Raw genomic sequence first — 16,702 nt, 5'->3', positions numbered from 1 at the left:
CGTCGTGTTTATGGGGAGCCAACCGGCTAGGTCGGAATGGAATGCGTCCTCGTGTTCATCGGGAGGGCTTGGACGGAACAGGTGATGGAAACAAGGCCTGGTGTACCGCAGAATGGAGGAAACGGCCTTGTGTTCGACCGGCCATGTTCGAAACGGGATATTGTTCATCGGGAGGGGTGTGGCATACTGCAAAACAGAGGAAATGGACCTCCTACAGTCGAAAAGGGGGTCCTGTTGATCGGGAGGGGTGTGGCGTACCGCAAAACAGACGAAACAGACTTGTGTTGGAGCGCTATGGTCGAAACGGGGGTCCTGTTGATCGGGAGGGGTGTGGCGTACAGCAAAACGGACGAAACAGACTTGTGTTGGAGCGCTACGGTCGAAACGGGAGTCCTGTTCATCGGGAGGGGTGTGGCGTACCGCAAAGCGGGACTCCACGGGATACTGTTCGTCTCCACTGTCGACCTCCTCTAGCCTCCATGGGCTACCATCGACCTCCTCCAGCCTCCACGGGCTCCTGTTCATCCAGCCTCCCCCGTGCGCTACTCCACCGGCTAATGTTCAACCACCCCTCCACGGGCACCCCTCCACCATCTACTGTTCATCCAGCCCTCCACGGGTTCGTCCTGTTCATCCAGCCCTCCACACCACGGGGTCCTGTTCATCCAGAGGCGACGCCACCGCTCACTGTTCATCCACCCCCCTCCCCCCCGCAACACTCACTGTTCATCCAGAGAGGCAGCATCAATCGGCTTCAGTTAGTAGAAGTAGCGAAGGAATCGCTCGATCGGGTTCAGTTAACAGCCATCGACCGATCGCTCGGGTTCAGTAACGCGTAGCCTGTAGTGCAATCGCTCGGGTTCAGTTAGAGCCCAACGCCTCGCTCGGGTTCAGTTAGAGCTAATGCCTTACACGCACGCGCGTACGTGTACGAGAGAAACATGCATCGCTCTGCCCCCGACCGCCCACCATAACCGGGAACTCCCCGAAATTTTCCTCGCCCTCGCTTCTACCACCGTTTTTTCCATTATGGACGGCCCAAAGAATGTCATGCAGCTGCGTCTCCAACCCGCCCAGGACGAAAAACCCATTTTCTGTCATGATTTTTTGTCATAGAAGTAGCAGCCCACTACATCTATGATGATACCGGGTTCACAATTATCGTCATAGAAGTGTCATATGTATGACAGAAAAAAGTTTCGTTTGGCCCAAAATGTCATGGATGTGTCTTTTTTTTGTAGTGCCTATGGCAGAAACCCCGGCTATCGCCGCACCAGGAGCACTCCCCAGGACTTTTATCCAATAACATTTCCTATGTTCATAATTCAAATATTAAACTTCTAAAATTCAATATATGTACTACAAAAACTAAATTAGATAATTATTGTTCAGCACGGGTTGACTATCAATCCGTTGAGTCTTTTTTTTTTGAAAACTCTCAGCTCACGTGGTGTATATATTCGACCGTTGGTGATGGTCACTCCTCCCTTCATCCCCTAGTGCATTAAACCAAAATGTCTAGCACACGAGAACGAAGGAGAAGCGACCCCCATGACAACAGTCGACATTCTTCTTCGTTCTCTCATATATGGTGGACACACTCCCTCACTGATTTTTCGACCGTCGGTGATGGTCGTTACTCCTCCTTCCCCTAGTGCCTAACAAAGGTCTAGCACAAGGAGAATAAGGAGAAACGACCCCCACGACAATAGTCGGGTTTCTTCCTCTCTCATGTATGGAGCCTCGATAGACTTAAAATCAACCCGAAATGTCGTTTAATTATCTTTCTAGAAAATCCAGGCCACTCGATATTTCCTACATATTCTAGCGCAAGTCATGCCAAAATTCACAGAAAAATCTGGCATGACCTTTGCTAAAAAAGGACATATCGAGCGCCTGAAATTTGCCAGAATGGAAATTAATCAACACTCCGGCAAAACATAGGCCACTCAGAGGACATATCCTATTTGCATTCAAACTTTATGGTCATTGCATTCAAACTTGATGGCCATTGCATTTCATAATGTCTTATAAGACTCATATTGACATGGAGATTTGGCTGGTCTCACCTCGAGGTCGGAGGGGGCCTGTGACGGGGACGACGGCGGCGACGACATCAGCTCCTTTATTTCTGCAAAAACAAAATATAAACAAAAACATTATTATGATCATCCTAGGACTTAGTGAAACCCTATGTCTAAAATTTCTCGTAAACTTATAAAACCTAGTTCTAACCCTAATAATTTGTACTGCCCATCTATCCATCCATTTGTCTAAACCTAGTTCCAAATCTAAAAATTGGTAAAACCTTGTTCTAACCCTAAAAAATGAAAAGACCTATAAATTTACTAAAATTCCCCTAGTTCTAACCCTAACATCTATCCATCCATCCATCTATCTATATATCCTCCATCCATCAATCCATCCCTTTGTCTATTTACGCAATATAAAAAAATTATTGTTCTAACCATCTATTTATCCATCTATTGATACGTCTCCAACGTATCTACCTTTCCAAACACTTTTGCCCTTGTTTTGGACTCTAACTTGCATTATTTGAATGAAACTAACACGGACTGACGCTGTTTTCAGCAGAACTGCCATGATGTTGTTTCATGTGTAGAAAACAAAAGTTCTCATAATTTCCAGAAAATCCACGGAGGCAAGTTTCGGAAAATATAAAAAATACTGGCGAAAGAATCAAGACTAGGGGGCCACACCCTGTCCATGAGGGTGGGGGCGCGCCCACCCCCCTGGGCGCGCCCCCTTGTCTCGTGGGCCCCCTGAGGCTCCACCGACCTCAACTCCAACTCTATATACTCCATCTCGCGGAGAAAAAAATCAGAGAGAAAGTTTCATCGTGTTTTATGATACGGAGCTGCCGCCAAGCCCTAATCTCTCTCGGGAGGGTTGATCTGGAGTCCATTCGGGGCTCTAGAGAGGGGGATTCGTCGCCGTCGTCATCATCAACCATCCTCCATCACCAATTTCATGATGCTCACCGCCGTGCGTGAGTAATTTCATTGTAGGCTTGCTGGACGGTGATGGATTGGATGAGATTTACCATCTAATTTAGTTTTGTGAGGGTTTGATCCCTAGTATCCACTATGTTCTGAGATTGATGTTGCTATGACTTTGCAATGCTTAATGCTTGTCACTAGGGCCCGAGTGCCATGATTTCAGATCTGAACCTATTATGTTTTCATGAATATATGTGTGTTCTTGATCCTATCTTGCAAGTCTATAGTCACCTACTATGTGTTATGATCCGACAACCCGAAGTGACAATAATAGGGATACTTCTCGGTGATGGTCGTAGTTTGAGGAGTTCATGTATTCACTATGTGTTAATGCTTTGGTCTGGTTCTCTATTAAAAGGGGGCCTTAATATCCCTTAGTTTCTGCTAGGACCCCGCTGCCACGGGAGGATAGGACAAAAGATGTCATGCAAGTTCTTTTCCATAAGCACGTATGACTATATTCGGAATACATGCCTACATTACATTGATGAATTGGAGGTAGTTCTGTGTCACCCTATGTTATAGCTATTACATGAGGAATCGCATCCGACATAATTATCCATCACTGATCCAATGCCTACGAGCTTTTCACATCTTGTGCTTCGCTTATTTACTTTTTCGTTAATAGTGTTACAATCACTACAAAACTATTATCTTTACTTTTGCCACTGTTACCTTTATTATCATACTACTTTGCTACTAAATACTTTGTTGCAGATAATAAGTTATCCAGGTGTGGTTTAATTGACAACTCAACTGCTAATACTCAACAATATTCTTTGGCTCCCCTTGTGTCGAATCAATAAATTTGGGTTGAATACTTTACCCTCGAAAGCTGTTGCGATCGCCTACACTTGTGGGTTATCAAGACTAATTTCTGGCGCTGTTGCCGGGGAGCATAGCTCTATTCTTTGTGTCACTTGGGATTTATATCTGTTGATCACTATGAGGAACTTGAAAGACGAAAGAACCAAGATTTTGCCCTCAACTACGAGGGGAGGTAAGGAACTGCCATCTAGCTCTGCACTAGATTCTCCTTCTGTTATTAGTAAGCTTGCGACACCTAAACCTGCTACTGTTATGATTTCTGATATTTAGCATGTTATTGATGATGCCACTTCTGCTATGCGTGATACTACTGTGCCATTAGGTGAATTTCTTGATGAACAACTTGCTAGGGTTAGAGAGAATGAAATTATTGAAGATGCTATTATTGATGATAGTGATGATGTAAGTTCTCCCCCTGATTATGAATTACCTATTATTCCTGAGAGTTATGTTATGTAAGAGGAAGCTGCTAGAGCTATCTTGCGATAGCCTGGTTTTTGCCCTCTTTTATTTGCCTGGTTTTTAGTTGAGTTGGTTTTGAATTTGGAGTTTTGGAATCATTTCATTTGGACTTAACCACTTGGGTACCCCTTGATTTTCACCCAAGTTCTCCCTCTCCTCCCCAAAACCCTAATTTCACCTCTGAATCATCTCAAAATATGACTTGGAATATTTTTCTTAAATGAAAAATATTCATTTTGCCCTCTAAAACCCTAGTTAGCCCTTTGTGCTCCAAAGCAACCCTAATTTTCCTTGCACCAAAAATCCTGAGAAAAATTCCAATTATTCTTTGGGTCCTAGGGAACCTTTGTGAGAAAAAAATGTTTCACCACTCTGTGGAATATTTTGGCTACAGAAAATAAATTCACTTCTGGGCAGAAATGGTAGTTTCTACAGCAACTACCTTTTTACTAGCTCCATTGTAGCTGGTTTTTCTTGTGCCTATTTACCTTAGTAAGTGTAAGTAAAACCCCAAAGCTCAGCCCTTAACTCCCAGTAGTTTGACCAGAGTATCGCTCTAAAGTTACTTTCCAGAAACTTATCAGCAGTACAAATTTATTTCTAATGCACCTGGATCCTAGCCAAACCATGGTAACACCTCAGTTTACTAAGGACTACACGCCAGACATCTTGGGTAGTGCTTAGGGTGGCCTGATGTCATGATTCACGCGGTGACCGCGTTTGTCCGAGCGTGCTGGCATGCAATACATACGCTCTGCATGCCGCCAGCGCTCTGTTGAGAGCGTGCTCGTTGCCCAGCCGGCCAAAGCATGCCACGCCTCGCCACCATCCTCGTCTCCACCCCCTTAACTTCCCCCCTGGTGCTTGTCGACACCGAAGCTCACCGCAGCGAGCACGGGCACGTTCCGGCCAACGACACAGTGCACGGTGCACTGTGCTCGTCGCTTTCCCCTCGCTCCTGTGCTCGTCCGTGCCCATGTATAGTTCCTGCGTGACCTCTGTCATCTTCCCTCTCTCTTTGGCGCCGTTCGTCACCGGGCGCCGTGGACAGGTGTCCTCCGGCAGAGCCCGAGCCCTCCTCGCCGCCCTTCTATAAAAGCCGCCACCCCCAGACTCTTGGAGCACCCGTAGCCACTCCCACATCATCCTCGAGCCAGTAGAAGCCGCAGTCGGGCAGGCCGCGGGCTGCCATCCCGAAGCCCGAGCTCGCTGGTGATCCCCTCCGGATCGTCCGCGCAGCTTCGACCCCTCCCAAGTCAGGGCGACCCTGCCAGGGCCTCCGCCACTCTTCGGTGAGGCCGTTCCACCCCGCTGGAGCCCCTGGAGCCGCCCCAAGCCGCCGTCGTTTTCGTCTCTGGCAACCTCCGCCCTCTGCCTCCACTGGAGAGGACGATTCTGACACCGTCCGGTCACCGCTAGCCACGCTACGGATACGGGCAGATGCGCAACCTTCTTCTCCATCAATCCCTCCCTCCTGCTTGACCCCAAGACCCCTCGCTGTCGGCGTGTGCTCCAGCGAAGCGCCGCCTCCCTCTGTTTCCCTCTCCCCTCCTTCTGGCATGACTAGCGGGGCCTGCTAGTCAACCACTCATTACGCGTGCAAAGCAGTATGAGTGGTGGCGCCCTGGGTGTTTACGCCTTCAACGTCACCCCCTAGTTTATTTATTTCAAATTCATTTAAATCCAGGAACCTTCAAACAACCACAACTTTTTATCTATAAGTCCAAATGCATTGATTCTTTTTGCATTGTGTTCTCTGACCAAAAATCCAACAGCACCCAAAAGGGAGTCCTGGATTAGGGGGTGTCCGGATGGCTGGACTATGACCTTCGGTCAGACTCCCGGACTATGAAGATACAAGATTGAAGACTCCGTCCCGTGTCCGGATGGGACTTTCCTTGGCGTGGAAGGCACGCTTGGCGATACGATATGAAGATCTCCTCCCATTGTAACCGACTCTGTGTAACCCTAGACCTCTCCGGTGTCTATATAAACCGGAGAGTTTTAGTCCGTAGGATGAACAACAATCATACCATAGGCTAGCTTCTAGGGTTTAGCCTCTCTGATCTCGTGGTAGATCCACTCTTGTACTACCCATATCATTAATATTAATCAAGCAGGTGTAGGGTTTTACCTCCATCGAGAGGGCCCGAACCTAGGTAAAAATATCGTGTCCCTTGTCTCCTGTTACCATCTGCCTAGACGCACAGTTCGGGACCCCCTACCCGAGATCCGCCGGTTTTGACACCGACATTGGTGCTTTCATTGAGAGTTCCTCTATGTCATCGCCGTCAGGAAGGATGCCTCACCCCGTCTTTAAAGACGGCACTGTTGCTAAAGGAGCTTTGGCTGTTGGCCAAACTCTCCGGCTAGGCAGGTTTTTGATGACCGCCTATTCGGTCGGCGCGCCGATGATGACCTCTCGGGCCATCGAAAGCAATCTTCACATCAGCTCAGAACTCGCCGAGCAGTTAGATCCGACGGAGCTCTCTTCCCTGAATGAGCTCCTGGATCGCATTGCCGCCCTGGGAGTCACTACAGATTACGGCCAGATTGGGCTTAAACCCGATCAGAGAGAGATCGGCTCTCCCCAGGTCACCCACCATGTTGAAGTGGTGGAAGAACAATGCAGCGCATCTTCGCCCGCCCTAAGGACCAGATGTGTCCGAATTGCCGACCCCTCCAAGCCGGATACCCGTGGAGGGGAGGATGTTGCCCAAGTCCTGAACCTAAAGTCAGGCAGCAGGCCTGGTTCATTGAATAATGTCCAAGAAAGCAAGCTTCTGAATTCAGAAACTTCTTGGCCCCTGAATCTTTTATCGGGCAAGGTTCCGGATTTAAATCCACCCGCCCACCCAACTATAAGGGATTTATCCCAAATACGACAAGTGCCCGGGGAAACAGTACACCACTATTGGGCCAGATTCCTCCTGGTTATGAACAGGATAAAGGACTGCCATGAGGAAGAAACAATTTCATTCTTCTGTAACAACTGCACGGACACCGGAATCCTCAACGCCATAAGTCACCGCGAAATTACACGCTTCGCCGACTTGACATCCATAGTACGAAAATACTATGCGACAGAAAGCGTTCGGAAAACCAAAGATAAATTCTAGGACAATCCGACCCTGAATACAACACGAGTCCGAAACAAAAAGGCGCATTATCGCCAGGCACTTGAGCCAAACATCAAAAAACAAAAACCCTCTATAGGGTATGGGACCGTACTGGAGGGTTGGCTCAATGGACCCTGTAAAATTCATAGTTCAGGGGAAGTCACAGCAACTCACAGCCTTAGAGCATGTTGGATACTCCGGCAGGTGGCCAGAAGTGGCGAGGAGCTTCTAACTCTAGAATCCGAAGAACACCACCCCAGAAACGCCAGTACAGTGTCAACAGTCTTCGAGACCTTCGCATCAAACAATGCGAGGAAACGAACCCTCCGCAACCTTACCGAAGTCTACCAAGTAGCAACAATAAACCCATGGAGTGACACGGCTATTACTTTTAATGCCAGTGACGAACCTAAATTCAGGACAACCCAAGCACCAGCCGCATTGGTCCTTAGTCCGATAGTGGACGGCTTCCGACTTACAAAGGTGCTCATGGACGGCGGTAGTGGACTTAACCTCATCTACGAGGAAACACTGCGAAAAATGGAAATAGACTGGAGCCGCATTGAGCGAAGCAACACAACCTTCAGAGGAATAATACCAAGCCGGGAAGCGTGTTGTTCAGGTAAAATCACACTGGATGTGGTGTTCGGCATGCCGGATAATTACAGATCCGAGGAGGTCACATTTCAAGTGGCCCCGTTCAGCAGCGGATACCACACTCTGCTAGGGCGAGAAGCATTTACAATTTTTCAAGCCATACCCCATTATGGGTACATGAAGCTCAAAATGCCCGGACCCAACGAAATCATCACTCTTGCAAGTGATCCGAACACAACGCTCCGTGCCGAAAACAAGACAGCCGCACTGGCCCTGGAGGCATTATCCGAAGCCCTAGCGGCCGAGGAACTAACTGCGTTGCGCTCCATGGTGGATAGGGACGATGTGATATTAGATAAGAGATCCAAGTCCACCTCTTTCAAACCAGCGGACGAAATAGTCAAATTCCAAGTCCATCCAATGGACCCCACAAAAACGGCCTCCATCGGGGCACAAATAAACCCGATGTAGATGCCGCACTCAGAGAATTCCTGCGGGAAAATTGGGACATTTTTGCCTGGCACCCTTCAGACATGCCAGGAATCCCACGCAGGCTGGCTGAGCACAGCCTGAACATCCTAAAAGGGTTTAAGCCCATTAAGCAGACTCTGCGGCGTTTCTCCGAACCCAAGAGAGAAGCCATGGGAGAAGAGCTAGCAAAACTACTGGAAGCCGGATTCATCAGAGATATAAAACATCCGGACTGGCTAGCAAACCTGGTGATGGTACCAAAGAAGGACAAATCCTGGCGCCTATGTGTCGATTTCAAAGACCTAAATAAGGCCTGCCCAAAGGATCCTTTCCCGCTACCCCGAATTGATCAAATCATCAACGCTACTGTAGGACATGACTCGTTGTGTTTCCTCGATGCATACTCTGGCTACCACCAAATCAAGATGGCAGAGTCAGACCAAGCCGCAACGGCGTTCATCACCCCATACGGCCCATTCTGCTTCAACACGATGCCCTTCGGGCTCAAAAACGCCGGCGCAACATATCAACGCATGATTCAGACATGTCTGGCCAACCAGATCGGCAAAACAGTTGAAGCATACGTAGATGACGTGGTCATCAAAACAAAACACGTCGATACTCTAGTAGACGACTTGAGGCTCACGTTCGACAATCTCCAAACATATGACATTAAGCTCAACCTGGAAAAATGCGTTTTCGGCGTACCAGCCGGAAAGCTCTTGGGCTTCATCGTATCCGGAATTGAAGCAAACCCAGCCAAGATCCGAGCTCTGTCACAATTGGATACCCCAAAATACCTCAAACAAATACAAAAATTGACAGGATGCGTGGCAGCTCTAAGCCGCTTTATCTCCCGCTTAGGAGAAAAGGCATTACCCCTCTATCGCCTCCTGCGGCGCACTGAACACTTCGAGTGGACGGACGCCACCACTGCCGGACTCAAAGAAATAAAAGCAATACTGGCAACAAATCCGGTCCTGGCCGCGCCCAACACGGGCGAACCAATGCTATTATACATCGCGGCAACCCATCAAGTTGTAAGCGCGGTGCTCGTCGTCGAACGAGAAGCGGACGGACACAAGTTCCCTCTCCAAAAACCAGTTTGCGTCCACTGTCCTAACTCCATGCAAGTCACGGTACCCGCATTATCAAAAGATAGCATACGTGGTGTTCATGGCATCCCGGAAGCTGCAACACTATTTTCAAGAGTGTTCAATAACAGTGGCATCCGAAGTACCTCTTAATAACATTATAAACAACCATGACGCAACGGGCCGGATTGCCAAATGGGCCATCGAGCTCCTCCCATTCGACATAACCTACAAGCCAAGGCAAGCTATTAAGTCGCAGGTTTTGGCCGACTTCATCACCGAATGGACTGAAGCCGAGCTCCCTAAAGCATACGGCGCATACTCCAACTGGATCATGCACTTCGACGGCTCCAAAAGGTTGGCGGGCCTGGGGGTTGGCGTCATTCTGACGTCCCCAACCGGAGACGCAGTCCAATACGTACTTCAGATAATGTACACGGATTCCAACAACGCAGCCGAATATGAGGCCCTTCTACATGGCCTCCGAATGGCAGTCTCCATGGGCATTCAGCGCCTAGAGGTCCGCGGGGTTTCAAACCTTGCAATATCCCAAATAAATGGAGACTTTGACGCCAAGGATCCGAAAATGGCAGCTTACCGCAACGCCGTCTTAAAGATGTTAGCTCGGTTTGAGGGGCTCGAATTTCATCACATAGCCCGGGAGAATAACCAGGCAGCAAGACGTCTTGGCATGCATCGGCGCCAAGAGCGATGCCGTCCCCCCCAACATCTTCCTAGAGAGGCTGTTCAAGCCATTCGTATCATGGGAGGGAGAGTCCGGAAACAATAGCCCGGATGCAACCGCACTGCCCCTCACCGAACACTCTGACACAGTTGGTGGCTCCGCCAACGAAACAACACCGTCAGCCCACACAATAATGGCAGTCATTTCCCCGTGGACAGAACCATTCCTAGCCTACCTAACTAGGCAGGAACTTCTCGAGGACCAAAACGAGGCCCGTTGCATAGTGCGGCAATCTAAAGCCTACAAAGTCCACGAGGGAGAGCTTTATAAGAAAAGCACAACCGAAGTCCTTCAAAGGTGTATCTCCGAAGAGGAAGGGCGAGACCTTCTGGCGGAAATTCATGCCGGACTTGGCGGGCACCACGCTGCACCCCGGGCCCTTGTAAGCAAGGCCTTCCATACGGATTTTATTGGCCAACGGCCCGGGCAGACGCTCAGGATTTAGTGCAGCGATGCGTCAGTTGCCAGTTATTCGCCAACCAAAGCCACATGCCGCCTACCGCCCTACAAACTATACCCATTACCTGGCCCTTTGCGGTCTGGGGGCTTGACATGGTTGGACCCCTTAAAGGAGGAACCCACAAGCAAAAATATCTACTGGTCATGGTGGACAAATTCACCAAATGGATAGAGGCCAATCCTGTAAACACGGCCGAATCCGGACCGGTGATAGACTTCATATCCGGGGTCGTACACCGTTACGGCGTCCCCCATAGCATCATAACTGACAACGGCACAAACTTCACGGCCGATGAAGTTAAAGTCTGGTGCAAAAACATGGGCATTAAGCTCGACTATGCTTTAGTCTATCACCCTCAAACCAATGGTCAAGTTGAACAAGCCAACGGTCTCATTATGAGCGGCATCAAACCCAGACTAGTGCGATCCCTCGAGGAATCTAACACGCACTGGGTGGAGGAGCTTGACTCCATACTCTGGGGGTTGCGGACCACGTCGAATCGCACTACCAGATTCACACCATTTTTTATGGTATACAGCGCAGAGGCAGTACTGCCCTACGGCATAATTCATGACTCACCTCGAGTGCGCATGTACGAAGAAAGAGAAGCCGAGCTCGATCGGCAGGACAGTTTGGACGCATTGGAGGAGGAGCGCGACGTGGCAAAAGCTCGTTCCGCATTCTATCAACAGCAGGCTCGAAGATATCAAAGCAGAGAAGTACGGGCCAAAACTTATAACATTGGCGAACTAGTTCTACGCCTGCCGGACAAGAAAAAGGACAAACTAAAGCCCAAATGGGAGGGTCCCTTCATAATCGACCAAGTACTGACTGGGGGAGCGTACCGTCTGCGAAACACATCGAACAACCGACTCGAGCTGAACCCATGGAACGCAGCACGCCTACGACGATTCTACGCCTAGCACCGGACTCCATGTTCGTCTCCTTCCTCTGTCCCTTTTTTAATTTTTAGTTTTATTTTTTTCACATTAGCTGTCCGGGATTTCGCTCCCTCTCCCTGCCTTTTTTCTCCCAAGCCCTTAGGGGCTTGCATGTGCATTGTTCGCACGTACTTGACGAGCCACCCGCGCTCCTCATACCTGGGGGCTTCTTTATCGGAAGTTTATATAAAATGGGCCTCATGCCCAAAACATGTGTGATACTTCTGCATGAACCTTTTATACACCATTATATGCATCGATATGACTTAAGTTTTGGCCAAGCTGGGTCGCCTGGCTCTTGTGCTTACCCCTACATTCCCGTTCGTTCGACTAGGTGGTAAAGGGAGCACCTCTGCGATTGTTACTGCCGGGTCAGCCGGATGTGTACCTCAGACTAGGTGAAGCCGAAAGCTAGCGTTCTTAAGGGAATATTCGGTCGGTGAACTAAAAGATGATCTTTTGTGTTTATTTATCTGCCCCCAGATGCTTTTCTACTCTTTTTAGCACTTCGGACATGCACTTTAGGGCATGCCTCCCAGGGAAAGGAACCCCTAACGGAACTATTCTCCCTAGAAGATGTTTCTTACTAACCATGTAATATAACATAACTAGTTGGGCACTTGTCTGCTAAAACAATTATGACCGCTATGCCTTGTCTCCATGCATGCCCCGGTTTTTCATAATCGAGAGGGTATTCGGACACACTCCGGACTATAGGGTCCAGAGGTTGAAGCGAAAGGATCCGCAATGACAAACAATCTACAATCCGGCTAGAAGGCATTTTTCATGTCATTTTAAATTACAGAGTCAATCCGACTCGGTATATTCTTCTTCAATACCATCCAACAGGCAGTCTAATTTACAGTCCTGTTGGGAATACTTTGCAGCCAGCTCTACCTGGCCATATACTAAGCTGACAGGGATCTCCTTTCTGTCAGGACCCATAGGGCCGACCTCGGCCATGTGGTTCGGGTCAGCCTTCGTGTACCGAGTCTTCACCATGGCCCAGGCCTCCCTGGCACCTTGACGGTAGGCCGATATCTTCCACAACCGGAAGCGCTGCCGAACTCCCTCCAGCTTCTTCATAAGCTCCCCTAGGCCTTCGGGCATGGAGAGGGATGGCCACATAGCCTGAATGACGCTCTGCATTGCCTGCCGAACTTGTTCATGCAGTTGCAACAACTCGAGAAGAAGGTCTCTCGTTGAACCGGGCATTTCCTCCGCAGGACGACCTGTCAGCAGACCTACAGACATAGCTCTGTTAATCGACTTCCTCGCCGAATTCTTTTTTCGAAGATTCGTTCAAGCACTTACTAAAATGCCGCGTCGAAGTCGCCGATTCTCCTTTACGGAAGCAGACAGCTGAATACGAACATCCTTTAGTTCCTCGCCCAGCTGGGTATTGGCGTCTTGAAGTTTGTTCTTCTCTTGCCTCACCCTCGTCAGCATGCTCTCGCCAGCCTTTAGTTGGCGTAAGAGTTGCTGCTTGTCCGGATTTGTTCCGGCCTCATCTGCACTATTATAGTCAGAATTGCACACCTGCCGCGCTTCAAAACGAAGTTATCTTTCGAAGCATATATTACCCGAGGGCGTCTCCTTGGCATTTTCTGAAGCGGCAAGTGCGGCCTCGAGTTAGGCCTTGCACTCTTCAAGCTCCTGGGACAGTTGCGTATTCTTCTTTGTAAGACACTGCATAGCACATGATCCTTAAAACAGTTATCTTCACTGTTTCAAATCTCGGGGGCTACTGACATATATAACCTTCAAATTTTACCCACCTATATGTCTTTTACATACTGCTCTGTGGCTCTGGCTAGACCATTTTGAGCGGCACGGAGATACACGTCTCCTGTATTAAAGGCGTCCAACGCCTCTGGGGAAAAACATGCGTCACGAAGAACAGTCCGGCGACGCCTGTGGTTCAGGGCACTCTCCACCTCTGAATTGGTGGCAGATAGCCCGTCTGCATCCTCTGTCGGAGGAACGCCCGAGGCGCGCCCCGTGCCCGTCTCCGCTTCCGGACCCGGCCTTGAACCTTGGCCGGCGGATATAGTCCGGCGGGCTATCTTATTTCTAAGAAAATCATGAGCGTTAGTAAGACTCAAGGGCATAAACCCTAGGCGTTAAATTTGCACGCTGTACCGTCGCGCCGGAGTCTCGATCTGGTCTGCACTTCTTTTTGGCCCGCCTGGCTGCAGCGGCCCTTGTTGGCTGCCCGTCGCGGGCTCGGCCTTCCGCCTCAAGGATTTACCCTATGAAATGAAATACTATTAGTTCATGGCATTCAAGATAAAGCATGAATGGATCTCCTTAAAGATACTGGGACTTCGGTCTCAGTTACCTTTGAGGCTGGAAGTAGTCCGGGATAGTCGGCCGTAATGGCCACTAGGGTGTTATCCCTACTCAATTGATGAAACACCCCTTCAATTAACTCCACACATAAGTCCGGGTCCTCTTGGGAGTCCGGATCGAGGGATCGTTCCGTGTCCTCAGGTTGTGGAGGAGGGTTGTTTATCTCCTTCACTGTCTGGCGCAGCTCCTGCGTTAACATTGTTAGACTAAATGCTCAATTACGGGAATTTCGAAAGCGGGTCGGCAGGTGAAAATGTTCGCTCACCCAGCTAGGAGGATTATACATGGAGAATCCGCCCTCCGGGTTGACACGGAGGAATTCCTCTTCTTCTCCCTTGTACATAGCGGATAAGATTCTCGTTAAAGTGGCGGCCGAATCCGGCCCCTTACGACCGCACCGGGTGGTGTCATCCTCCCCGTTGAAATCCCACATAGGGTGGCCTCTGTATTGAAGCGGCTGCACCCCTCGCGTAATGCATATGGCCATGACCTTGATCATGGTCAGTCCGGAATGAGCCAACAACCTTATCCGGCTCATCAAGTAAAGGACGTCCCGGTCAGTTTCTCTCTGAGGGTTCCGCGGGCGCCAGCTCAGGCGCTTCTTCAGCGGAGCGTTACTGAACTCAGGGAGGCCGATCCGTACAGGGTCCGGCATGGGGTCGTCATCTATATAGAACCACTTCGAGGACCAGTCCTCGGACGTCCTATTTGGGGTACCGGATAGATATCCGGTCCCGGCGATGCGCCATAGTTCGGCTCCGCCCACTTGATAAGTATACCCCTCCTGAGAACGGGGCACGAGGCAGAACAACCTCTTCCACAGCGCGAAATGGGCTTCAACGCCTAAGAACAGCTCGCAGAGGGCCACGAAGCCCGCAATATGCAGAATGGAGGCGGGCATGAGGTTGTGTAGCTGGAGGCCGTAGAACTCCAGCAACCCTCGGAGAAACGGATGAATTGGAAATCCGAGTCCTCTCATCAAATAAGGGACTAGGCATACCCGCTCTCCTCGAGAGGGATTGGGGGCGCTCTCTGCCTGCTCTCCGCCGCTATAGGTAGCAATCCCGGCTCGAACTTGGACCATATATGCTGGGGGAGAAGCCCCTTGGACTGAAGCAATACTATCTCGCTATGCGGGACGGAACACCGCCCGCAATCTCCGGGCCGAGGGCTGGAGAGGCGAGAGGAGGAGCTGCACCGACCGGCCATGGTGGAATGGATCTCTGTCGGAGGCACTCTGATGAAAGCTCGCGGAGGGAAGATGGTGCGAATTGGATCTAAATCCCCGTCTCTTTTATGGGCGGTTCATTAATGCAACCGGGGGGGTGACTGAAAAAATCCCCTGGCTTTTCGCATTCGTTTGACACATGGAAGATGGTCATTATGGGGCACAGAAGCAGAGGAGGGCATCACGCACTAGAAGCCGGACACTATTCGACGGGTACAAGGAATTGGAAGAAGAACCCGCCTTGCAATGCCGAAGACAACTTGCGCGCCGGACTCGTCGTCATTGAAGCCTGGTTCAGGGGCTACTGAGGGAGTCCTGGATTAGGGGGTGTTCGGATGGCCGGACTATGACCTTCGGCCGGACTCCCGGACTATGAAGATACAAGATTGAAGACTCTGTCCCGTGTCCGGATGGGACTTTCCTTGGCGTGGAAGGCACGCTTGGCGATACGATATGAAGATCTCCTCCCATTGTAACCGACTCTGTGTAACCCTATCCCTCTCCGGTGTCTATATAAACCGGAGAGTTTTAGTCCGTAGGACGAACAACAATCATACCATAGGCTAGCTTCTAGGGTTTAGCCTCTATGATCTCGTGGTAGATCCACTCTTGTACTACCCATATCATCAATAGTAATTAATCAGGTGTAGGGTTTTACCTCCATCAAGAGGGCCCGAACCTGGGTAAAAATATCGTGTCCCTTGTCTCCTATTACCATCCGCCTAGACGCACAGTTCGGGACCCCCTACCCGAGATCCGTCGGTTTTGACACTGACACCCCTCCTTCTGGCTTGACTAGCGGGGCCTGCTAGTCACCCACTCATTATGCGTGCAAAGCGGTATGAGTGGTGGCGCCCTGGGCGTTTACGCCTTCGACGTCACCCCCCCAGTTTATTTATTTCAAATTCATTTAAATCCAGGAACCTTCAAACATCCACAACTTTTTATCTATAAGTCCAAATGCATTGATTCTTTTTGCATTGTGTTCTCTGACCAAAAATCCAACATCACCCAAAAGATGGGATTTTTTCTTGCTGTCTAGATTTTCTGGTAATTTTCAGAAGGTTTCTTGATGTTTTCTTTTTGTGGTATTAATTATTTTCAGAAGAGCAAGCTTGTCTTGAGGATCACCAGGAGCTTTGTGAACCTCATCAGCACTAAGGCAAGCCACAACAACATTTTCATAGTGCCACTTCAATATTTTTGATTTTCCTACTAGAACTCATGATCATTCATGCATTTAAATTATTTATATGATAATTATATTTTGTTAGATGCTTGTCATGTTAAAATGCTTGATTTACAGAGAGTTTGAAGTAAATCTTGTTGATAAGCTAAGAAGAACTTAGTTATGAGTAATGAATAAATGCTATGGTCACGGAGTT

This window comes from Triticum dicoccoides, chromosome 6B (assembly GCF_002162155.2).
Source record: "Triticum dicoccoides isolate Atlit2015 ecotype Zavitan chromosome 6B, WEW_v2.0, whole genome shotgun sequence".
NCBI lineage: Eukaryota > Viridiplantae > Streptophyta > Magnoliopsida > Poales > Poaceae > Triticum > Triticum dicoccoides.
This window is presented reverse-complemented; position numbering follows the sequence as displayed.